We start from the raw sequence: 25340 nt of genomic DNA on the forward strand, positions 1-25340 counted from the left end.
GATTGTGGAATTTTTCAAAAGTATCCTTGAACATTCGTTCATCTACCTGGTAGTTGTGAGTTTCTGTTAGGAGGTCAAGAAATGGAACGTGTGATCTGGCAAATCTCTTCTTTTTCTATGAATGTTTCACTTAACTGTAGTGTGAGGAGCACCTGGGTGGCTCAGGCGGTTGAGCGTCAGACTTCGGCTCAGGTCATGATGTCTAGGTTTGTGAGTTGGAGCCCCGCATCGGGCTCACTACAGTCAGACTGTCAGTACAGAGACCGCTTAGGATGGTCTGCCCCCTCTCTGTGCCCTTCCCCCCGCTTGCACTCTCCCCAAAATAAATAAATATTTATAGTGTCAAATGATCTCTGGCTTATTTTCAGTTTTCCCATTGAGGGTTTGAATTTTGAAAACCAGAATGATGGTTTCCAAGTGAATGGCTGTTTTAATGGTAATTCCTGGCGATATTCACAAAAGCTTACTAAAAAATTGTCACCATTGGATCACCTCGAGAAGGAAAGATAGTTGTAATTAGTAGTACCTAGTACACATTCATTAAGAACAAGTCAAGCCCACCAGGGAACCAAAGGGTGATGTACACAGGGCAGCTGGACACATTTGACAACATACCTCAAGGAGTCCCCATGTACGTGCTAGGGAGACATAACCCTACAGTGGCACAATTGAGCCGAATTTTTTAACTGGCAGCCACCTTCCACAGGGCTCTTTCTTTGGGCTTTTCCAACTCAAACATTTCATCAATGATTTTAGTACGTGTGCTGCGAAAGCGAGCACTATTAATGATTTCGAAGAAGAAAGTGAAAGTCTTGTGATCACATTTGTGGAAAAGCAAACAGCAAATGTCTTTTATAATATGGTAAGAGATGATGTCAATAGTTAAGCCTGAAAGGGTGGAAGAATTTATGTGAGGTTTTAGAAAAGACAATGAGGTACAAAATAGTCATTGTGAGGAGTTTAAAAACTAGCTTCGTAAAGAAACACAGCACGATTGCATGGAAGAACTGAACACCCAGTTGAGGGTTTTGATAACGAGTCTACAGTAAATTAGTCAGCTTGGGTGGTTTACTCCAAACAACTTCGGTTATTCTGTATCGGCACCTCAAAAATGGCAGGTGTCCTCTGGTGTTGGGATTTTCTGGGGGAACATTACGAAGGAGGATAGGCAGGAGAGAGTTGAAGTTATTTGGAGGGAGTCATTAATCCACAGAGTATGAAATCTATATTTGACAATGAGGGTCATAAAGATGGGGATGCAGTTATGGATGGTGAAATGGATGTAGGGTAAAGGGGTTGGGAGCTCAAAAAAAGACACTAGTGCCTTTACAGACAGTTAATTTGTCGGATTATGTGTAGTAATGAAGTGTTTGGTGCTGAGTCTTCAACACTGTTAGAATTCCAAGTTATGGTAACATCTATGGCAGCAGGTCACTGAGGTGGAAGGAAGAAAATTATCACGGCGGTTGAGGAGGTCAGGGACGAGAAGACCAGGAGGTAGGGATGGTGGGTAACATGGATGTTAGGATGTTGGATCAACACCGTGCTCTGATTTCTCTTTCTGAATGCTCATGTGGTCTTAGGATGCATTAATGAAGGTATAGTGAGTAGAATAAGGGAGATGATAATTACGCTCTGTGGAATACTGGTAAGCCTTTGCATTAGTATTATATTCAATTCTGTGTGCCACACTTTAAAATAGATAGTGCCAAACAGGGAAAGAATCCAGGGCAAAAGAAAAGAATAGTGAGGAAAATGTAAAATGTATCATAAAAGGGATAGTTGATGAGATTGGGGCATTTAGACTGGAAAAGAGAAAACCTTAGGGGAAACATGAACATTGTTTTCAAATATTTAAAGTGCTGTCATGTGGGGAAAAAAACCTAGATTCATTCTGTCTAGTTTCTGAGTGAGAACTGATCAAAGACAGGATGTTACAGGAAGGACTATTTCAGCACAATTTAAAAAAGAAAAAGAAAAGAAAAAGAAAAAAAACCCAAAACTCTCCCACAAAGTTGTCCAAAGGCAAAATATATTTCCTTGGAAAACACTGAAGTCTCATCATTGGAGGTATTAATCTGGCAGGTGTATTGACAAGGAGATTCAAGAATCAGGGTTTAACGTCCTTTCATTTTTGTCTACTCTCTACATGGGCATCAAAGTCTGGGACATTCTAGCATTCAAAATGACAGTTTTTAACATGGTGATGAATTCTTCCTAATCTATGTATTTGGTTGTGTGATACTATTTGACTTATTTTATTTCACCTTTTCAAATATCTGTGACAAAGTGAGTGTGGTAGAGTTTTAAAGTGATCAGTACTAGAATTAAAAGTGCCATATCTGAACTTCAGCTCTTCCTTTTATCAGTTCCTTAATTTTACTTAACTTCACTTGTGCACAGATATAACATGAAAAGAACTTCTGGTTAAGGAAGCTATGAAAATAATTTTGAGAGAAACAGAACAAAAAAAATGATAAAGGCCAAGAGAAAGTTATTCAGTTTTGTATAGATCAGTGGCTTCTCAAAAAGGGAGTGGGGCAGATTAGATTTAGCACAGCATAACAAGATTCCAGTAGCTTGTAAAAGCTCTGTAAGTTTTTCTGATGTTCCTACTGATGAAAATAAGGTAAAGACAGACACAAAAATAACAACAAAAGACTAGCCAAACCAACAGCCTATTATCTGACATAAGCAATTGGTTCTTTTAATATTCCCAGCACCTGTAATAATTATTTCTTAAGTCAAGATATCCAACCTGAGAATATTGGTTTTATGACAATTTACAAGATGAGGAGTGCCAAAGCTAAGGTAATAGTGTGGTCACATCTTCAGGCTCAGGGCCACAAGGGAGCTTTTAATATATAGAAGAGGTAGAAAACTAACTAACAACCAGCCTATACCACCCTGGAGACTTTATATAATAATATGTAACTTTCTGTACCAATCTTTCACATTTTTTACATTGACTGTCTCTGTTACAGTCTTCTTGTACAGGGCATGAGAAAATGGAGGAAAAGGATTTCGAATCACTCTACCAGTTAATCCAAATTAACTAAGAAGAAGGCTATTTTGTATCATTTTGCCACCAAGGTTGAATACTGATTTGGCCGGACAGAGTCTCAACATGCCTTGGGGTCAAGGGCCCCGGATTTGTTATTGGAATAGCTTGGGTTTGAGTTCTTTTCTGTTGGCATCTTTGGGTTATTCCTTTAGTGTTCTTGAGCTCAGTGTTCTTCCAACATGGTAATAATTCCAGTGTTACCCACCTCATGGTTTTGGTGTGAAGATCTAAGTAGGAGGGGCTACATTTGGTGAAGGGGACTCTAGGTAGATGCATACACATGTGGCATTTCTTTTCATTTCCCATAGATATTCTTCACGGAAGTTATTGATTTGTACTTCCCCATCCCTCTCCCACCCCTGGAAGTGATTACTAAGGATCAGAAATCTATGTCACTTACCAGAGGTCACAAGCAATAGCACAACCACCACTGAATACTAGTTTACTAATTTCAAAGCCCGAGATTTTTCCACAGCTCCAAAATGAAGCAGAGTGTGCCAGAGGTTGCAAATAGCAAAACATTTATTTACTCTAGGAAAAGCAAAAGGTTACCCCAGAAAGGAGACGTAATCAGAGTATACTATTTAGCTCTGAAGTGAGTAATATTCATAAAATTACAGTAAAGCAAACCCTGGCTACTTATCTAACTAAAAATAGGCATATTGAGAGGACAGGATTTTAGAGGATAATGACAAAAATGGATAAACCAATAAGCATGGATATTAGCATGTTATTTAAAAATTCATAGATAATTTCTAAAAGAAATTGGCTGAAACAAAGACATTGAAAGTAAGGAGTTATCCTAGACATGGAGGGGTACAGGATGGGCAACTAGCTTTTTATCACTACTAAATTTTTAAGCCATATCCATGTCTTACATTGATAAACGTGCAAAATGAAAACAGAGAAAACTTTAAAAAGTTTAGTGAGGCCACTTTGTAAATATGCTGCATTTTACGCTGGGCTTTGGGAGCATGGTAGAATTGATCTTGTTCTGTGTCTTCTTACCCTGACAATTTGGAATATTTGGTGTCTCTTAAGATTTAAAAACGTGAGGGGTTGTTATGTCCCGACAAAGAGTCCCGTGATGTTTGCAACACTGGAAAAACTGAGTTCTTTGTCAGTAGCCAGTATTTGTTTTAACTATTGTTTAGAGTTAAATGAGCACATTGCTTTACAATTTGGGTTGCACAATTTGGGTTAAGGAGAAAAGTCAGAACAAGATGAATTTGGAAATCTATGGTAAAGCTGTCTGAAATCTTGGTTATGATATGTCCAGAAATACTCCCATAATTTCTGTTCCTTCAATGAGAGTGCCAAACTTCACTAGGTATTCTTGGAGTTTAGGTATAAGTAATGATGAAATGATGAGTGAATTCCTTGAGGGCTGAAATTATATGACCAGGAAAAGACAAGCGTTTCCTGAATCACAATATGAATGTGACAGGTGAAGTCCTGCGTCTCATGCCTGACCATACTCAAAAAGCATAGGAGAAATAGGTACCTTTAGCTAAAGGCATCTGTCTATTTTTAGCTGACATATTGATAAAATGAAAATCGGTGACAATGAAGTTCATGGTTCCTAACTTTTACAGAGAAGGTTTTCCTCCATGTACATGTGTATCTATATATAAGCATGCCCAGGCATATGTATGACATACTTAGATTCAAAATATTAATATGTAAAAATTTATGACCAATTTTTAAACATAACTTACCAAAAACTGATATATCTGAGTACATACTGCCCTTTAGAGAATATTTCTCTTGGAAAACTTTACATCTGTCCTAAGAGTCTCCCTAAATTTAGAAGTCTTTTTTTTGTTGTTGTTGTGGAATTGCCTCCTTGGAAAATACATTTTACCAAAGAAAACTGAAGATAGGTGTTGGAGCCTCAGTGATTTTGGAGAACAGCCAAAAGCATGTGGAATGAAATTTTACGAAGCTGAGTGAGCAAACCTGAGTCATAGGTTTATGAGTAAACTATGAAGTTTGATGATCAAAGGTAAGATTACATTTCTTGTTGGTCAAGCTAAAAATCCTTGCAGGAAATCCAAAAGCAAGTTCCACATGTGCTTTTTTAAAAACGGCATCATCCTTGGGTTATGTCTTGGGTCTTAAATACTTATCATTTTCAGTTGAAAATTATAATTTTGCTAGACGCATCCTAAAAAACAATCATTTTATAGTCACACCCTACACATGAATCCAGAAATGTTGGCAAGAGATAAATGTTATCAATATGAAAGGTGGATTAAAGAGAGAAATGGCTACAGCTGAAGAAATCAGCCAGGAGGGAGGCAAAAAGAGATGCTTCAGTTGACAGCATGTGATAAGTCTCTGTTGATCATTTAGCAGAACCCATGGAGGGCCTCCTAAGAAATAGAGACAACCCAGGGCCACAGGAGAGAAAGAAAGTGGTTGATGACAATCTTTGTCTTCTTTGGTTCAGCTATTCCTGAAGACACACAACCTTAAACTTCATAATTAAGTAGACCAATCAATACGCTTTAAAAAATACTATTATTAGTACTGTTACTGCGATGGGGGGTGGGTAGTAGAGGAAGAGGAAGAGGAGGAGAGAGAAAGGGAAGATGGAAGACTAGATGTAAATAGAAAAGAATGGAAAGGCTGAATCTCCCCAGGGAAATTATCACTACCTTAGAGAGAGAAAGATGAGAGAGTTGGGAAAGCAAACAATTTTGAAGAATTGGAGAAACAATTAACCCAATATTTAAAAGAACTTAATTTTGAGAGGAAGATGTTTTTTCGAGGAGCTCGTATTGTGCACTTTGGTTTGTGTTTCGAGTGTCACCTCAACTCAAGAAGTTATAAGCTGAATGGCCCTTGCTTTCAAGGAGCTTACTGTTTAACATCGAACAGATTTTCTATTTCCACAACCTTTCTAAAACAGGTACCGTTATTCTTTGCATTTTCTAGATGAGAAATCTGGGGATTAGCAAATTTAAACTTGCTCCAACAGTACGTTTCAGAGCTAGAATTTGATCCCATTCTTTTTGACATCAGAGTACAAGTCCTGGAATATCTTTGTTATATACATACTTTCCAGATTTGTTGCATTTTCTGAAACTTGAATTTCATCAAATATTCCTCATATCTTTTGTAATGGAAAAATACACTGGAAAGGAAACTTAAGACAGTTTCTAGGACGATAGATTTCAACTGAATAAGCTTGGTGAGACTAATAATGAACTTTACATGACTTGTCCATATTGTCTTGAAATGAAATAAATTCAGTGCTTCACTCCATGTTTATCTACAAAACCCAAACCAATAATACTTATAATTGTCATCGGTAAAATATCTTCTTTAAATAAGAAGACATTCAATCAATACTAGCTATAAGATGAGTACAGATTTCTAGCTGGAAATTCTATCAGAAAAGTCTGTGTAATTCCAATGCACTCTAAATACTATATATTTGTCCCTGATCTGTGTACCAAACAAAATCTTAATGTTATTGCTTTTGCTTATCACTTTTACCCATAGCATCTCTTTGAACTAAGCTAATAGTACTATCTGCATGGTGCTTTCTACTTATTAAACACTTGAATTATTAAAGTCTTTCTTTATCTTTCTTAGTACTACTGGTGGCAATGTCAGCACTAATCTACCCTTTACTCCAGGTAAAAGTTACTATTTCTTTTGTTTTCCCCAAACCAAAATTATTTTGCACAGAATGAGTTGGGGGAAGGTATAAAAATGTCACGAGGAAAGTTAAGGGCTCTACGCCTCTTCTTATGGGAAGATATTACCTTCATGAACAATCTGCACGGATAACCTCATAACCATAGAATCATACAGCTGGAGGAAAAATGACAGATCATCAAGTCAATGTTACACTATTACAGGAGACCCTTCTTTGACAATCCTGAGATCAGCTTCAGCAAGAACAAGTGAAATTGGAAATTCCTTTCTTCTGAATGACACCCATCAGTTTTGAAGATTAACATGAACTGAATGAACATGTTTCTTAGGTGATTGGAAATCAGTTTCATTGATGCTTAACTCTTTAAAGCAGTGAGCTCAAGTGAAAAAAAAGTGGGTGCAATAGTTAACTCCTTTTGATATTTTACCCTAGGGGAGGTGTTTTAAGAGATATTAATTATAGCTTGAGAAAAACCTTCACAACCGTTAAAACCAACTCTTGGCAATTCATCTTCCACTCATCACTGCCATAGTAATTATCTCAGAGTCGTGAAGTTTGTATTTATAAGACCAATGGCATGCTATTTTAGGACTATACCCAAAGAAATGATTCTAAAATGTAGCACTAGTATTGTATTCGCATTTGTATGAAATTAAAACTAAAGATGGGTTTAAAAAAATACTAGAGGTATACCCAATCTGATATTTCATGGTAATGCTGTCAGAATTTCAAAGGTTTCGTACATGTTTAATGAACCACCTCACACGGTGTTTAAACGTTTTTCACCTTTTTAACAAGGCTTCACAGATATTATGAAATTGACATGATCTGTTAAGAATTAATGTAGCAATTTGACATACTCTTGAAATTTCAAGCATAGTCTAATTATTACGCAAGTAAAAAAAAAAACCCTGAAGATTATGCAAAACCATTCCTAAAGCTGGAAAGGGACATTCTTAAGCATTATTTCAATATGCTAGCTTTCGTTTCCATAAACCTGAAGAAAAGCATTGCCATTTTCTTTTAATCAGCATGTGTTTCTTTTGGGCTGGACGATGGGCCATAGAATTAGACACTCTGTGGAACATCCAGGGTTGGTTTTTAGGTCAATGTGGATCATTGAAGCATCAGGAAAAACAGTGAAAAAGTACAGTTTATAGATATCGTTTTAGTTGTTCTACACTGTGTGTGTGTGTGTGTGTGTGTGTGTGTGTGTAAACACTAGGTAGTGGCTTTAAGAAGCACTGAGAAGAGTTGGGGATGATAAAGCTAATCAGATCAAAGTGACAACCCATCTGGATGATTTAGTCTCCTATGAGTGTTTCTTGCCCTGAATCATACAGCTTGGCTTGACTGTGTAATGACTAATCACTCCCTCATTCTACATACTTCGCCTCCTAGACCCAGTGAGACTCACCATGCAATTGGTTATAGCTTTGCCTCAGAAAACTGGTTCAGTCATGGTAGTACAGTGACCACTAAGGGGGTTTGTGGGACACAGGATTCTCAGTGCTAAAACTGGCAGGTCCTGAATGCGTATGCTGTCAGAAGCCAAGCACATTGGCTGCTTTTCATGATACCTGTGTCAGGTCTGCTGTTCTGAATCATATAATTTCAACTGAAATCAATGCTTTATTTTACTGAAAAATATATTCCCTTACAATAAGAATGTATAAGTCACTCTATTTATTTAAAAGCAAGCAGAGAAGAAGAGTCTGTATTTCATCACGTAATCTTTTTCCCCTCGGAAACTTGTGGCTCATGAGGCAGTGGTCACGACTCTGTTCATCATGATGCAGGATTTGATTAAACAAATCATGCTCAGCAAAGGTGGTGAACCCACTAAAATCATCAGACAGAACCAACAAATTTAACAGCATTTTGAAGTACATGTCCCATCTCAAGTCTCCAGCCCCAGCCCAATATTCTAGTTTCTGCTCTGGGTAGGTAGCCTGTACATAAAAGATGCAGCAGTCGTATGCGAGGAAAATATGAAAATAAAACATGGAATTCTTTTGGAGGGTTTTTGTTTTCTTCGTTTTCTTATTTTCTTCCCTCCTTTAAATAGGTAGTTCATTTTATTTTAATGGTCATGTCTTGGATCCAGCAGGCGAACCTTTCTTACTGATGGGGTCTCTACTTAACTGGTGTCTCTGTCATCAGCCTGACCTTGCAGCTTTCTCTAGTGCCATTATACCCTGGGCGCTGGCTGATTTTCATACAGCAGCCCCCTCTGCTTGATCCCACTTCATCTACTTCACGGACACAGACATTTGTTGGGCTTATTAGCTCAGCAGGAGCCTTATCATATTTTGTATCTGAGGCTGTTGGAGATGTCAGGAGATGGAAATGCTGTAGCTTTTTATCCTCCTTTCTTTCAGTTTCTCCTAGAGCCCAACACTGCATTTGGATTCAGTACTCTCTTCTACTGGCTGCTGAGATCTCTTTAAATATGTCTAGCTTTGCCATCTGTACCAATAACACTGCAAAGGCTTAGCCATGATTAGGCTGTCAAGATTTATTAAGTTAAAAAGTATCAAAGTTTCTTGCTGCAACCCCAGACCTTTTAAGAGTCTACCTTCTTTGGAATCCCTTCCCCCTCCTCTCTAACATTACAGTCAACGTGCTTTGCTTGACCTTGACCAACATCTGCACCCAGGGAACACTAATGAATTTGGGCCAATTCATCTCCAAACTCCAAATTTAATCAAGCTGACATGCCAGGGAAAGCGGGCTATAATTAACTTCTAACGTTTTAGGTAATCTGTAAATTTTCATAAATTTTACCTGATAGGTTTCACCATGCTTAACATTTCAGTTGTCTTTAAAAAGACACAATGTTAAACTAATACATGCATATTTAATAGCTAATTTTCAATATTAGAGGAGTGACGGCGTGTATGCGCGTATTTTTAATTTTAGAGTCATCCCGAAATTAAATATCTATCAGTCTTTGCTATGCACTAACAACCCACACAATCCGCAAAACTGTTACAAGCTTATTTCATTGTTTAGGGTGTTTGTTTTTCAGGTATCTATTGTAATCAGTGTAATGAATTTGCACAGAAACGGATGTACACAATTATAAATAGGTTGTAAAGGCATGTACTTAACCGTTTTCTTTTGGCCATCACACTATTAGAGAATGGGCAGTGTCATTCTTTTAAGATGTTACTGCATTTTTTATGGTTGTTACTTGAACAGGAAGGTCTTTAATTTGACAGAAACTCCCAGGGCCCCCAATGAATTGAACAGTTCCCATGTATTCATTTATAAATGCCATTAATTATTATCAGCCCACATCATAATCCAATTTGTCCTTAATAAACCTATAAATGATGTCTGTGCAAGTTTGTTAGAGAACGTAAGTCTGCATGTGTTTGTCACTAAGTGAGAATGATACAGTCTTTGACAGTGTTGTCATTGCATCACTTCTGTTATGTCTATACTGGCGTGGTGTTTGAAAATGAGAACAGTAGCATATAACGCAAAATCTTTCAATTCCGAAGTACTCCGCATTGCAAGAAAGAGCACGATAGCAGTGTTGTATTGTTATTCAATATCCTATTTTCTAGAAACAAATCCAAAATTTCAGGGTGCTTTTTTGGAAATGGTACATGGTAAGTATTTAAACATATTTGGTGCTGTAAAGAACATAGAGAGAAGTCTGTACAAATTTTCCAATAACTGCTTCCAAAAATTAAAAAGGAAAAAATTAAAAAAGGAAATTAAAGGAAATTAAAACTGAATTCAAGGAACACAATTATAAATATCGTGTTCTTTAGTTAAAAAAGTTTCCAATTTGTGTCATAGAAAACTCTATTGATCATACATTTTTACACATGATACACCTAATGGCTAATCTCACGTGTCTATACTGGCTAAGAATTAAAATTTTGATTCAATATTTGCATATAATTTATTATAATATTGTTTGAAATGCGTTTTCGCCTTAGTAATATGCTTTTTACTTGACAGAAAATTTTGTCATGACTTACCTGAGAATAGTTAATATAACTATTAACACTGTATGACAAAATTTTGGATACTTGGGAACATTTGGAAGCAATGGAAGTTTAAATGATATACTTGGAATAGAATATTCTAATAAAATATTTCTTTAAAAATACTTCTTTGGAGGCAAACCTATTTATAATATTTAAAAAACTGGGATGTTTCTTCATGCTTTTAGCAACTGTTAAACTCTTCTCAATTTTTTCAAGACTCAGCATTTTTTCTTTCAATAAAATGATATTATTTTCTTTTAATTTCTAAAAGACGTATGCCAAGAATGGAATTGCTTACCTACCATTCGCCTTAAATCTTTAGGAAGTTCATTTAACTAAGACCCCATAATCGAATTTTATCTTGTGGCAATGGATATCAAATAGCAAGTAAAAAACTGTGTGCTTTATTATATTCTTTTTAAGTAGTTATGTTGTTGGTATCTACTTTAAAAATTCCTTCATTTAATGTCCTTCCTCATATAAAGAGCTTTAGGTAAATGCATTTATTAACGTATATGAGAGATCAACAAATGAGGCACCAAAATTTGACAAAACTTTCTTCAACTTAAACCATACATTTTTGGGAGGGTGGTATTAACAATGGAGGCAATTTTTTTTATTCCTACTTTATTGCTTTGTTCATAAAATCGTGTGGCTCTATCAAAGGCACAAAAGAATGCAGATGGTAGGAATGATGTAAAGTAGGTAATGGGGAGGGGTGGAGGGTTTCTTTGTTCATTTGTTTTCATTTTGTTTTTTGGATCTTAGATGTTTTGGTTTGAAAGCCCTGGTCGGAGATAAAAATTGTGTGTAAGAGAAAAATTCTGTGTTAAATGGCATCCATATTAAATTAGAGATTCTGGTGGAGTGAAAAACATGTTGCATTTATAAGGTCTGCAGGTGCTGGATTAATGTCATCATTCCCGCTCAATTGGTGGATAACCTAAAATGCCTAAGGAATTACTAAGGATGTTCCAGGTCTAATGTAAACAGTAGACGTGCTTTCCAGAGATTTTCATATGTAGAAAAATGTCTTACTTAGGTTTGTATTTGTTTAATGTTCACTAAGGAATCACGTATAACTGGCTTAGAAGCACTGATAGGGAATCCCTGATAGTGTTTCTGTTTATATAGATAGATTTTTTCCTTTTTTTTTCTTTTTTCTTATTTTTTCTTTTTTGTTTTTGGATGCTATTTAAATGGCATAGTCCAACTTATCTAGTGGGAATTATTATTTTTTTAATTTTTTAATGTTTTTTATTTATTATTGAGAGACAGAGACAGAGTGTGAGCAGGGGAGGGACAGAGAGAGAGGGAGACACAGAAGCCCAAAGCACGCTCCAGGCTCTGAGCTGTCAGCACAGAGCTCGACGCACGGCTTGAACTCATGAACCGAACCGTGAGACCATGACCTGAGCCGAAGCTGGATGCTTAACTGACTGAGCCACCCAGATGCCCCATGGGAGGGGATTATTAAGGTTAAAAGCAGTGTAAGCAAAAATGTCTGGTATTTTCATGCTAACAGTAATGACAAAAGATACCGCTATAGCACATTACAGTGTATACCACTGTCACGTAACTTTTCTCATTTGATCCTTACTAAAATTGTGTAAAATATTGAAACTTCTTCAAGATGCCCCAGAAAATCATGAGCAGCAAGTCCAGTGTCAGGTGAATCTGTGTTCAGGTCTTGCCTCTGCCACTAGTTTATTTAACCTGTCTAGTGATAAGTATCATCTTTTTTTACCCAGGATAAGGGTGTTTCGCACACATGTTAGCTGTTATCGCTATTTGAAGACTAGGGCCATGTAATTTTAACTTTGTTCCTTCAGCTCCTTGCTTATTACCTAGTGGGGTACATAGGAACGTCGTTACGTTTGTTGAGTAAATGAATTTTAAATAGTTAACACTGAGAGTAATAGAGTCTAATGATGTATTTCAGGTTATGTACCCGGGAAGTGGCAGATTTGAGAATCAGGTCCGTGCTTCCCGAAGTCCACAATGTACCCTGTTGGTTGCTTGTGCTGAGGAATGTAACCACCGTCCTGCCTTCCTCTCTCAGGGGATGGGATTACTCTTTACCTACCAGTCGCTGCATAGCCTTTTTACTACCCTAACATCTTCACCGCGGATATCCAGTAGTTATCTGTTGTTTCAAATCTTCAGCCAGGACTAAAATCCAGCACCAAATTATAAAACCCAAGCAAGAAGCCGAAGAAATTGCTCAGACTTATGCCATGGTGATGGATATACCACCAACTCTATTTCCAGCCTTGCAGCTCTGACCAAGGTCAGCTGATCATAGATGTGTTATAAGGACTTCTCAAAACAATCATTTTCATGTAACACATCATGCTCTTAAAGAACAAGACAGAAGAACCTCTATCTGGTCATAAAACTGCAAAAGAGCCAGAAGCATGTGCTAGTCCACGTTGCGTGAAAAGCTGAAGATACATAATACACTTGTGCCTGGAACCCCCCACACGGAAACCAAACCTTAAGGAGAATTTGGGGAGCCACGATTCTGTAAACATAAACACAGCATCAAGATATTAGATATTTGAAGGCCAATTGCCCTCCGGAGGGTATACAACAAAAAGCAGCGACAATGTTAATGACAAAAAGCCTCACTAGCCTCAACAGCAACAAAACCAAGAAACAAAACAAAACCACACAAGAAAGAAAACAGAGAGGCAAGGAAACTTAAAATTTCAGTCATTGCCATCTCCTTAAGATGAATTTCTCTTTTACTTTCATACGATCCACTTGGAAAATATAATTTTATTCGTAATTTTTTTCAGTATTTTTTAAAGCTAAACTTCATATGATCAAGAAAGTCATTTAGAATGATCACTTGAGTGGAGATGAATAGCTCTTATGGAATTCTCAATAGACGACGCAAATTTTTTTTTTTTTTTTTTTTTTTACTGTAGTCATACAATTCTAGCAAAGTACCTACAGCGCCGATTAAATCAACTGGAGATTAAAGCATGGAGAAGAAATATCTACTTTTTATATATAGGATGAATATAAACTACTAGACTTGAAAACCTTTATTGGAAGAAAGGGAAAGGCCTATTTTTATAGGTGCTCCATCTTTTATTCAAAGATGGGAGCCAGCAAGATACTGAGAGAGAAAGAAAAAAAAAAAAAAAAAAAGAATTGACTCCGTGCTACGTGTTCAGCAAAAAGTGCCTTGGACAAAAAATAATAATAAAAGGTCACAGTTCAAATTAAACTGCCAGGCAGTCTATACATGACCTGCTCATTATATATTTATTGTTTCTTGACTATGGAAAAATGATCATTATCATCATGGTTTTCACCTGACTTTCAAAAATGAATGCACATTATCTTCTGCATTATCTAAATAGAATAGGCTATGTTCCATGCAGTCGCTAAACTTAACATGATAGAATGTTCATTTAGCCCGTCTGTCTTACCCATCTCTTCTCCCCCTCCTGTTGGGAGGGAAGAAAAGGGGAGACAGTCTTTTTCTCTGGGCAAGCGGGTAAGCAAGCAGTTGCTTCAGCAATCAATGCCAGTATCATCTTATGAGTCAGCAAGACACCTTTAACGCTCTCTTGGATAGGGGCTAACTCCATCACTCCCCAGGGCTTTAACCTCCACTGGCCCAGTGCCAATGGTGTTTGAGCGGGTCCCCAAACCTCTGGCCAAGGTCGAATCTCACAGCTCTGCAGAGCGTCTTACAGTGCCTACGTTACCACACGGAACAAACTGTCTACGTGGCTAAACGTGGTCTCGTTTCCCACTTAGAGCTGACGTTTAAAAAAAAAAAAGTGTTTGAAAAAAAAACTTCTAATTTCTGAGGCAAGTACTAAAAATGAAAGTGACAAATTAAATATGATTTTAAAGGAGTCCATTGCACCCTTTCGACTATTGTCTTCAACCCCAGTTGAAAAAACACAGGTGTTTTGCAATCTGCAGCTTAGGTCTGACATCTAGTTTTTGATGTTCAGGGTTAAATTTAAATCCACATGGTGGCCTGGTTACCAATCTCCACAGTTGCACCCAGGCAGGACTAGGAAAGATTGATGATTGTGATTGCGAGATTAATCCTGTAATGTTTACAAGACTCCTGAGCTGAAACCTGGTTGGTCATATCATGCTACCCAGAGAAGGCCGCTTGGCTTGCCAGGGTAATTTCTTCTGATGCAGTAAATAACTAAGCATAATGAAAATACTCTGATGTATTCCACTGCCTGATTGATGCTCTGCATGTGATACGGTAAAAGCAGTGCACTTCCTATCACAAATTTACATATACAAACCAGCAGAAGACGCATGATAATGTCAGCATCCTGCAGAAGCCCTGGGATGGTACACAATTTTATAGCAGTTATGAATTACTGTTGACCTTTCTGGCCTCTTCTCCCAGTCTGCTAGACTTGAGCATATTGAAAGTCATCAGTCTGAAGCAGTCATTCTTTACATAATTATGGCTATTTGTGTGGGGGGAGGGCGGTGTTTCTTTTATTGTTGAGAATTAGCATTAAGGGATAGCACTGCTGTGGCCTACGACAGTCTCTGATGCTTTGTACACATTTTAATAAAAGCAGGGAAGAGGACACTGCAAATACTTCAGCAGTTTTTCAAAGCACAGTCCTACCAAAACGGAAATGCTAACTGCTTTTCAGTATTTTTTCCGACACCAGAGAAAAACAGTCCTGGGAGCCTGTATTGATTTTTTTTTTTTAATGTAGTGGTTTAAAATTATTTTTTAGTATATCTCTACAACGCTTAAGCCAAATTTTCTTGTTGGATTTTGTGTGTCTGTGAAGTGGAAAAATAGTTGGTAAGACTGAAGAAGACTTTTGGGTCCATGCATAGATTAAATTTTTGAATTCATGTAGATGTATTACTGAACGCAGTTCCATACTTCATACTAAATATTTGAATAATCAGGCTTTCAGAACATCACTAAATGCAGCTCCTTATTATCATTTGCATTTTAATGTCCTTAAAATTATTACACTAAGGGAAATGTTTTTGATACATTACAGCATTTCCTCTAAATGTGTGATTATGTTAATGAGTTTTCAATCAGTATCCTAGCCTGACACCATAAGAAAATTTATGCAAAGTTCATACCCTGTCAGGGCCTTTAATCAGGACCATTTATTAGAGCCCTGCCTTCTTTGATGGTTTCTGCTGCCTTTATTAAATATACTGACTTGGCCATCTGAAGAAAAGGACAATAAAAGGTTACTGGGATGAAAGCATGAATGCTATTTGCTCATGTTTCCTTTACAGACACTTCTTCAATAATTAAGGAAGAGCTTTCTTTGGCCTTTTAGGCTTTTGAAGTGCATATCAAACATAACAGTTCTTGTTTTTATGAAATACTTAATACTTAGCATTTAGTCTTAAACACAAGTAAACTAACTTAGAGGTCGTAAGCACAGGAACAGACACACACACATGTAGTTCTTTTTTTTTTTTTTTCTCCACCAAGAAAAATCACAACAATCTGGTCAAATAACATGACATTATACCATTGGATTCTTTTTCTAAGGGGACCAGATATGCTTTAAATTATATAGAAAATAATTAAGTTGAAAATGTTGCCCCTGTTGTTCCTTATTAAAGGTGGATAGTTTTTTCTTTCTTTTTCTTCCATATGGGGACTTAGGCTGGGCTGTGGTTCTGGTCTATTAATGAGTTGTGAATTTGACAAAACAGCTTTCTGTGAAAGAGGTGTGTTTTTTAGCTTCCGCCATTAGCACTAGTGACTTTAAACAATTAGTTAATACACTGCCTATAAATTTATACAAGGGTTGAAACTGACATGAACGGTACCATTTTTCTGGATTACATGCAGAGAAAAACAAAACAAACAGAAGCCCTAGCTAAGCAGTATTGACAACCTGGGGTTTGGATACAAATTCAATATGAGAAAACAGACTCACTTCAGTGAAATACAAATAAACAACAAATTCTGTTTTAACATGTCTAAATAGGAAGGAGGTGACTGACAGGCCGGGGTCTCTTAGGAAAGCCATTAGTTGAGAACTTGATAGGAAAACGTTTGATTTGAATGCACGTGGCGTTTCCCCTCAGGGGGTGAGCTGAGTGGTACAGGGGGATTCACAGGCACCCTTTCACTGAACATGCCTGCTGGGCCATACCTTAGAAAATGAAATCTGTAGGGTCTCCTAATACTAACAAGTGTATAACTCTATCATCAATTTGGAAGGCATAGTAATTACAGTTGTCTACTGATTGCTCATTTTCTTATCTCCCTTAAATCGAACCCTCTTTCCTTCTGTCCAAATTTTAGAGGCAATTTTATGGCTAGAAATGCGTCCATCCTCAAGTAAAAATTAGTTTTCAGATTCACATTATTTGTTGATTGTAAAAACTATTCATGCCCCTCCGAAGGCAACCTCTAAAATGTTTATTTAAAAGAAGATGGCTTGTGGTCTAAGATTTGGTAAATGAATTGATTATGGCACACTTTCCAAATGTTTTCTCTTCCCAATTAGCATGGCTATCCATATCTATCTATTAAAATCTATAAACAGCAACTGCTAAGCCTATAATTCTGTGCCTTGAGTCGCTCTGATTTTGTTGTTGTTGTTGTTGTTTTTGTTTTTGGTTAGTAATGCCTGTTATATTTTCCATCTGAAAAAATAAGCCTTATACAGACAGGCTGCTAATTTACTAATTCAGACTTTTTAAAATGCAAAAAGTAAATAAAGTGAATTATTGGCTATGTTGATTATTATTTAGACCCAGAGGTTCATAATAACAAAAGTTGTAACATTAGCTACGCCATAAACTTAGGCATTGGTGCACAAAAGAATTGGCATTTAAGGACATTCTGAGTTAATCACATTTATGTAGGAATGAAATTAGTTTAAAGAAAATCTTAGTAAATGAACCCTTTGACATCAGCATTGTGTTTAATTTTATGCATGTGTTTCTGATATACTGCATCATGTAACAATCATTTTCTCTGACTGCTGGTCCATCTGTAGCCCCTCCTCCCTTACCTTCACCCTGCCAACACACACACACACACACACACACACACACACACACACACGCTGGGCAGACCAAATGAATCAAGAAGTATCTACTGGTTTGAAGAAAAAAAAAATATAGAATGCATTTCTAAGCACATCATCACATCCCATATCACGTCTCTGTTATTATCCTCAATATATTATTATAGAGTACTGAATTATTATTTCACTTATTTTGGAGTTAGGCATATATATGTCTTTGGTTTTATCAGATAAAAAGGAATATGGCACTTGAATTCACGCGGAAGAATGCAGAGAGGATACATGAATATTAAAACTAATAAACCTTGCCGACAAGATATATATTTTTGGCATTAGGTATTTATTCCCACCACTCTGTATATCTGGGCAAATATTCAGACTGTTTCTAAATATGTATATGTAGAGGGAATGCATGTACACACAGCTTCTCCTCTCCCTTCCCCCTCCTGTATGTTGGAGTCTTATGAGGTGAACAATAAGAATGAAAATCAGCTTCTGCAAAAGGCAGCAGCAATCCCATGATTCCATCTGAGCCAATCACTTAACATATCATTCATAATGCTACCCTGTTCCCATCATCCTTGCCCTGTCAGTAGTATCTTTCTTCATTTTCTTCTGCTACTCAGTTCCAAGAAAGTGGAACCACTGTATCATTTACTGTCCACAACCTAAGCTGCTGATTTAAGGGTTGATTTGTTATTTTCCATAATGTCCTGTACAATTCTTTTTGATTTCAATGCAAAGTTTAAGTTGGGGAAAAGCCTGGGATAATTCTGACAGTGGCAGGTTTGGATAAGATTAAATTTATCTATCGCTTTGAATTGCTCTATATGGTTTTAGGCATTTTAAAAGATTTAAATAAGTGTTTTATGGTAAGTGGTCCTTTTCTCTTTCGAGACTATTATGCGCTAAGTGAACAAAACAAATGACCTCAGATATCTTTAGCACAAGTTAAAGGAAATCTTTCTTATCACTGAAAATTGGTGACTCAAACATGTCTATAATGAGAAGGAAAAGCATTTATTCACCATATCCTGAAATAGTTATGGTCCCATTATGTCTAACAAGGCCTCCTGAAGGCAAATTCGTTATAATTTGTATCTTTTCTTATTATTTTTCACAGTGGACAGTGATGACTCTGACTTAAAACCTAATCACCAGTGCCTATTAAATTTGGGTTTATACGTTGCTGAAGGTAGAACTGATTATCATAGCGAATGAAATACTTGTTTGGCCTATTCCCAGAGGGCAAAAAGTCATTCTTCAAGGTGATGCGTCTCATTTGAGGAATACATTAACAATTGAAGGCAGTTAAAAATACATGTGAACTCCCAGTGAGGCAAATCTGAGGTTGACCACATATATTTACTGGCTGACTCTTGCCTCATTCAGGGAGGAAAACTGTGATATGGAAGGCTGATTTCTGCAACACACCATGCTTTACTTTACAACTCTCATACAGCACGTGGATCATGTATGCTAAGAAAATATTTAGATTCTTAGCATTCTGCACAGGTTTGGTATGCTTGGGCATGTCATTCAAGTGATAGAAACAATGATGAAAAGAGAGAAGTCCCGACAGCATTAGAAGTCAAAAATTTTAATTAAAACAAACCTCTCATTTCAAAAACGTACTGTGACTCAAACGATGTCAAAGCAAATGTATAGGCAGGGATCCAAAAGCTTACCAGAAATTGCATGAGGTCTAAATTATTTAAAGGACAGAAATTATTGGTAACAAAGAACAGGTTAGATAATGATTTTCAAAATTAGATTGGCATCGCAGTCAAACAGATAAGACACGGTATGATTAAAAGCTACCAACGTCAGTTAACATGCTTCTGCATTTTTCAATGTGCTATTTTTTTTTTTGGTACAAAAAATACGAGAATTTAAAAGTGAAATTATAACTCATTGAAAATGAAGAGGTAAAGCAGCCCTAACCATATACTTTTCAGTCTTTATCACTCCTAAAATATAAGAAGTCCAAAGAGATCTAAGAGTCTTCAACACATGTATTGCTTTATATGGCAACAAACCACACAGAAATACCAGCAGTGAACTAATTTACCAGTAAGTAAATTTATGAAAAGCTAAAATTTGTATTAAAAAATGTAAAACTATACATTTATTTGTAGAGTTTTGAGCCTCCCCTTGCAAACACAAAAATCTTTTATGTACAGCAATGTATTAGAATGCTTTCTCATGAATTAGCTCAATTAGTTCCCACAAGGACTCTGGGGTGTGGACAGACATGTCCCATTGGTGTGCAAACTGAATATCAGAGAGGATATGCAACTCACCCAACATCCGGAGTCCGGAAAGTGGCCGGGCTGGGACTCAAGATCTAATCTTTGGACTTCTGGTTCAATGCTCATTCTTCTAAACCACACTGCTTCTTTTTTCGTCAAGTAAAGAGACTGCGAACATATTTCACTCTGTGTGATGTATAGGTTTATTGGGAGAGTGACACAACAGAGCAGTGAAGTGCAAACCATAGAAATGAAGTCATGCATAAAGCTGTATAAGAAATATGTATATTGAAGTCCCATTTCATGAAGGTACTAGGGCCATGTGGTTTTCTATGTTATTTATGAGCATATTGCTATTCCTGTATTGTTATTATTATTGTTATTACCATTATTATTATTAGCCTTATCTGATATGCCATATTGTTTTAAATAAATTGTGCCTCAGGCAGTATGTATGGAACACAAATGGTGCACTTTGATTAAAAAAATGAGAAAAGAACGTTACCCAGGTCCAAGTGCTAAGCTCCTCCCTTGCCACAACCTGAGGGCATTCCAAGTTCATCATGGCCGGAATGCATTTCTGTCTCTAAGGAGGGCATCCTTTTCAGCTGTGCTGTAAAAGCTCAGACCAGAAATGGCAGTGATTGAGGATATGAAGAAGTGAGGGAGATAGAGGAAACAACCAAAGGAGCCCCCATTGCCCTAAATGAAACCTACTGGTTTGACATTCTGTTTGGATTGATTTTGAAAAGCCTGACATTTCCTAATTCATTTCCATGTCATTAAAAAGGAATATAAAAATTTTTAAATGAAAGGAAAACTAGAAAGGATATGTAAAATACCTTCAAAAATATGATAGTATTGGCCATTTCTACTTTTCAGTGTGCATTCAAATCTGATTCTTACAATATTTCAGTTTCCTTTTAATAACCAGATGCTTGATGTCTGACCACTTTGCCTCTGTTAATTTATAAGATTAAAGTATTTTATTTAATCATTAATTTTTAGTTTAAAATGCTATTAGGAGATTGAGCATACCATTTTACTTCCTAAATTAGCTTAAAATGCAATATTATATTAACGACATGACTCTTATTTTTAAAAATAAAATCAGAAGTACTCAAGAAGGATTATGTATGAAACAAGGCAGCCAAAGATAATCTTTAAAGATAAAGAAAGGCAGGGGCACCTGGGTGGCTCAGTCAGTTAAGCGTCCGACTTCCACTCAGGCCATGATCTCATGGTCCGTGAGTTTGAGCCCCGCATCCGGCTCTGTGCTGACAGCTCTAAGCCTGGGGCCTGTTTTAGATTCTGTCTCCCTCTCGCTGCCCCTCCCCCACTCATGCTTTCTCTCTCTCTCTCTCTCAAAAATAAATAAACATTTTAAAAAAAGATGAAGAAAGGCAGCTTAGCACATTTGTAAAGAAAATGGCCTCTGGAGTCAAATGCCTAGATTCCAATCCTCGCATCAGACGACGCTCCCTTTGTGTCAGTTTTCTGATCTGTAAAATAGAGGAAAGTACAAAATCCTATGTCATAGTGTTGTTGTGAATACTTAAGACAGGGCCTGGAAAATTTCAAATACTTGATAGGTGTTAGCTGTTTTTTCAAAACAGACAGAGGCACACCTCATTTTATTGCGCTTCTCTTCGTTGTACTTCCCAGGTACTGTGGTTTTTACAAATTGAAGGTTTGTGGCAAGCCTGTATCTCACAGGTCGATTGGTGCCATTTTTCCAACAGTGTCTGCTCACTTTCGTGTCTCTGTGTCACATTTTGGTAATTCTCACGATCTTCCAAAATTTTTCACTATTATTATTTTTTTTGGTGGTGATCTGCGATCAGTGATCTTGGATGTTGCTATTCTAATTGTTTCGGGGGCACGATGTACTGCACCCATGTAAGATGAGGAACTTAACTGATAAATGTTGTGTGCGCTCTGACTGCCCCATCAACCAGCCATCTCCCATCTCTGTCCCTCTCTTCGGCCTGTGTCTGTCTATTCCCTGAGACATGACGTATTGAAACTAGGCCAGTTAACAATCCCATGATGGCCTCTAAGAGTTCAAGTGAAAGAAAGAGTTGTATGTCTTTCACCTTAAATCAAAAGCTAGAAATGGCTATGCTTAGCGAGGAAGGCATGTCAAAAGTTGAGACAGGCCCAAAGGTAGCCAAGTTGTGAATGCAAAGGAAATGTTCTTGAAGGAAATTGAGTGTGTTACTCTGTTGAACACACAAATGAGAAGAAAGAGAAACAGCCTCATTGCTGATATGGAGAAAGTTTGAATGGTCTGGATAGAAGGTCAAACCAGCCCCAACCTTCCCTGAAGCCAAATCCAGAGGAAGGCCCTCACTCTCTTCAATTATATGAGGGCTAAGAGAAGTGAGGAAGCTGCAGAAGAAAAGTTTGAAGCCAGGAGAGGCTGATTCATGAGGTTTAAGGAAAGCAGCCATCTCCATAACATCAAAGTGCCAGGTGAAGCAGCAAGTGCTGATGTAGAGGCTGCAGCAAGTTATCCAGAAGATCCAGCTAAGCTAATGAATGAAAGTGACTACCCTAAACAGTAGACTTGCAGTGGAGCTGGAACAGCCTTCTGTTGGAAGAAGATGCCATCTAGGACTGTCACAGCTAGTGAGGAGCAGTCAGCACCGGGCTTCAAAGCTTCAATGGACAGGCTGATTCTCTTGTCAGGGGTTAATGCAGCTAGCTACTTTCAGTTGAAACCAGTGCTCGCATACCATTTCAAAAGCCCTAGGGCCCTTCAGAATTATGCTAAGTCTACTCTGCCTGTGCTCCAAAAAGTAGAACGACAAGGACTGTAGGTTAGTGCCTCTGTTTACAACATGGTTTATTGAATATTTTAAGCCCACCTTTGAGATCTACTGCTCATAAAAAAGATTTCTTTCGAAATATGACTGTTCATTGAGAATGCACCTGGTTACCCAAGAGCTCTGAAGGGGACGTACAACAAGGTTAATGCTATTTTCGTGCCTGCTAATACAACATCTATTCTGCAACCCATGGACCAAAGAGTAAGTCTGGCTTTCAAGACTTATTATTTGAGAAATACATTTTGTAAGGCTATAGCTTCTATATATCTATATCTATCTATCTATCTCTGTATAGATACATGTATATAGATATATATATCTATACAGAGATAGATAGATAGATAGATAGATAGATAGATTTCCTCTGATGGATCTGGGCAAGGTGAACTGAAAATCTTCTAGAAAGGATTCACCATTCTAGATGACATTAAAAGCATCTGTGCTTCAAGGGAAGTGGCCAAAATAACAACATTAACAGGAGTGTGGAAGAAGTTGATTCTAGCCCTCATGGATGACTTTGATGGGTTTGAGACTTCATTGGAGGAAGTCACTGTAGATGTGGTGGAAACCGCAAAAGCTTAGAAGTGGAGCCTGAAAATGTGACTGAATTATGGCAATCTTATGATAAAACTTGAACAGATGAGGAGTTGCTTCTTATAGATGAGCAGAGAAAGTGGTTTCTTGAGATGGAAGATGCTATGAAGATACTGTGATGATTGTTGAAATGCCAACAAAAGATTTAGAACATTACATAGACTCAGTTGATGAAGCAGTAACAGGGTTGGCGACATTTGACATCAATTTTGAAAAAAAATAAATCGTACATGCAAAGAAAAGTCAATTGATGCAGCAAACTTGACTGTTGTCCTATTTTCAGAAATTGTCACAGCCACCCCAAACTTCAGCAACCACGGCCCTAATCAGTCAGTGACCATCAACAGTGAGGCAAGACCCTCCACCAGCTAAGTTTATAATGCACTGAAACCTCAGATGATGGGTAGCATTTTGGCCATAAAGTATTTTTAGTTTTTTATATATATATATATATATATATATATATATATATATATATGATCTAATGAGATCTATCTATCTATCTATCTATATATATATATTAGATCTAATGAGATCTATACATATATATGTATATATATATGTATGTATGTATACATCTCATTAGATCTAATGCTATTTTACACTTAATAGACTATGGTATACTGCAAACATAACTTTTATATGCACTGGGAAGCCAAAAATTTATTTGATTCACTTTATTGTAATATTTGCTTTATTGTGTGGTGTGGAAAGAGACTTGCAATATCTATGAGGTACGCCTGCACATTTAAATGGTATTATAATACAATTGAGCCCAAGGAAGTCTTGTCCCAAAAAACGCTAGGAGTTTCAAAGATTCCAGAAAGAAGTGCTGTTCAAGCAGTTTATAGTGAAAGAAGTAGGAAATTGGTTATAGCTTTGAAGTCAGGCAAACATATTGTGAAGCCTTGCCTCTTATTAGACATGTAACTTTGAGTTTATGTATTCTTAAGCCTGCTGCTTCATCTGTAAAATGAATACTACTATATAGGGCTTTTCTCTTACTTTCTCTTTTTTTTTTTCTTGCCGATAAGGAGAAAGACATCAATATCAATAATTAGCAAGTACTGGAGACAGTAGACTTTTGAGACATGATTGTTGTCATATTGGTGGTGGTGGTGGTGCTCAGAGAGAGATGTGGTACAAATGAGGCAGGAGGAAGAGCAATACTAGAGATACAGAGCACAGAACACAGCACAGTCACTTGCAGAACTGAAGCTAGGGGGTTGGTTAGATCACGTGAACAGTTGAGACTCCATCAATCTCTACTCATTAGGGAAGTTTTCCTGGGGCCAAACAGCCCAAAGTCAGTGTTAGAGAGATTGATTCTGGGGCAGCACCAGGGATAGCTCCCAGTAGTCCTCTAAAAGGCAGGCCACTTGTGTTTCTTCTCCCAGTTTCTGCTTGGACTTTCAAAGGTTCGTTTCCTTTTAAGACCATTTCCAACTTCTTGATAAAAACCAAGTAAGCTTCTGTCTGTCATGATGAGAGTTGTTGCATAAGCCTTTTCGTAATTCTTTTGGTTGTCTTATTCCTTTAGGATGGTGGATTCTTAAGGCCAACGTCATACATCACACAGGACATAGTTTTGTTAGGATCTGTTTTGAGGTTATTTTGCAAGTATTATGTGACCAATAACAAAGTCAGCCAATGCTGTAGTTTGCCAATGATTTACATTTTGAAATAAGCAAATACAATATTTTTGAATTAGAATTTTGAAATTAGGAAGAAAATCATAGAAAACCATTTATATTATGATTGAATTTCATAAGAGATTCCAAAAAAGAAAAGAAAATAACATGTTGCTTAGGAACATTTACCTATGTGGTATTGAGGGGAAAAAATAGGCAAGAGAATGATAAACACAAAATTCAAGATTGAGATATCTCTG

General features: G+C 37.1%; 1 long non-coding RNA gene across 1 annotated transcript; it reads left to right on the plus strand.

Annotated features, from left to right (window-relative positions):
- Positions 1-538: 538 nt before the first annotated feature.
- Positions 539-23412, plus strand: LOC115505946. The gene is made up of 4 exons (XR_003966186.1): positions 539-550; positions 15167-15172; positions 16089-16093; positions 23305-23412. It is a non-coding gene; the product is annotated as an uncharacterized LOC115505946 (long non-coding RNA).
- Positions 23413-25340: the final 1928 nt, after the last annotated feature.

The sequence above is a fragment of the Lynx canadensis genome, chromosome F2 (assembly GCF_007474595.2).
Source record: "Lynx canadensis isolate LIC74 chromosome F2, mLynCan4.pri.v2, whole genome shotgun sequence".
Lineage (NCBI taxonomy): Eukaryota > Metazoa > Chordata > Mammalia > Carnivora > Felidae > Lynx > Lynx canadensis.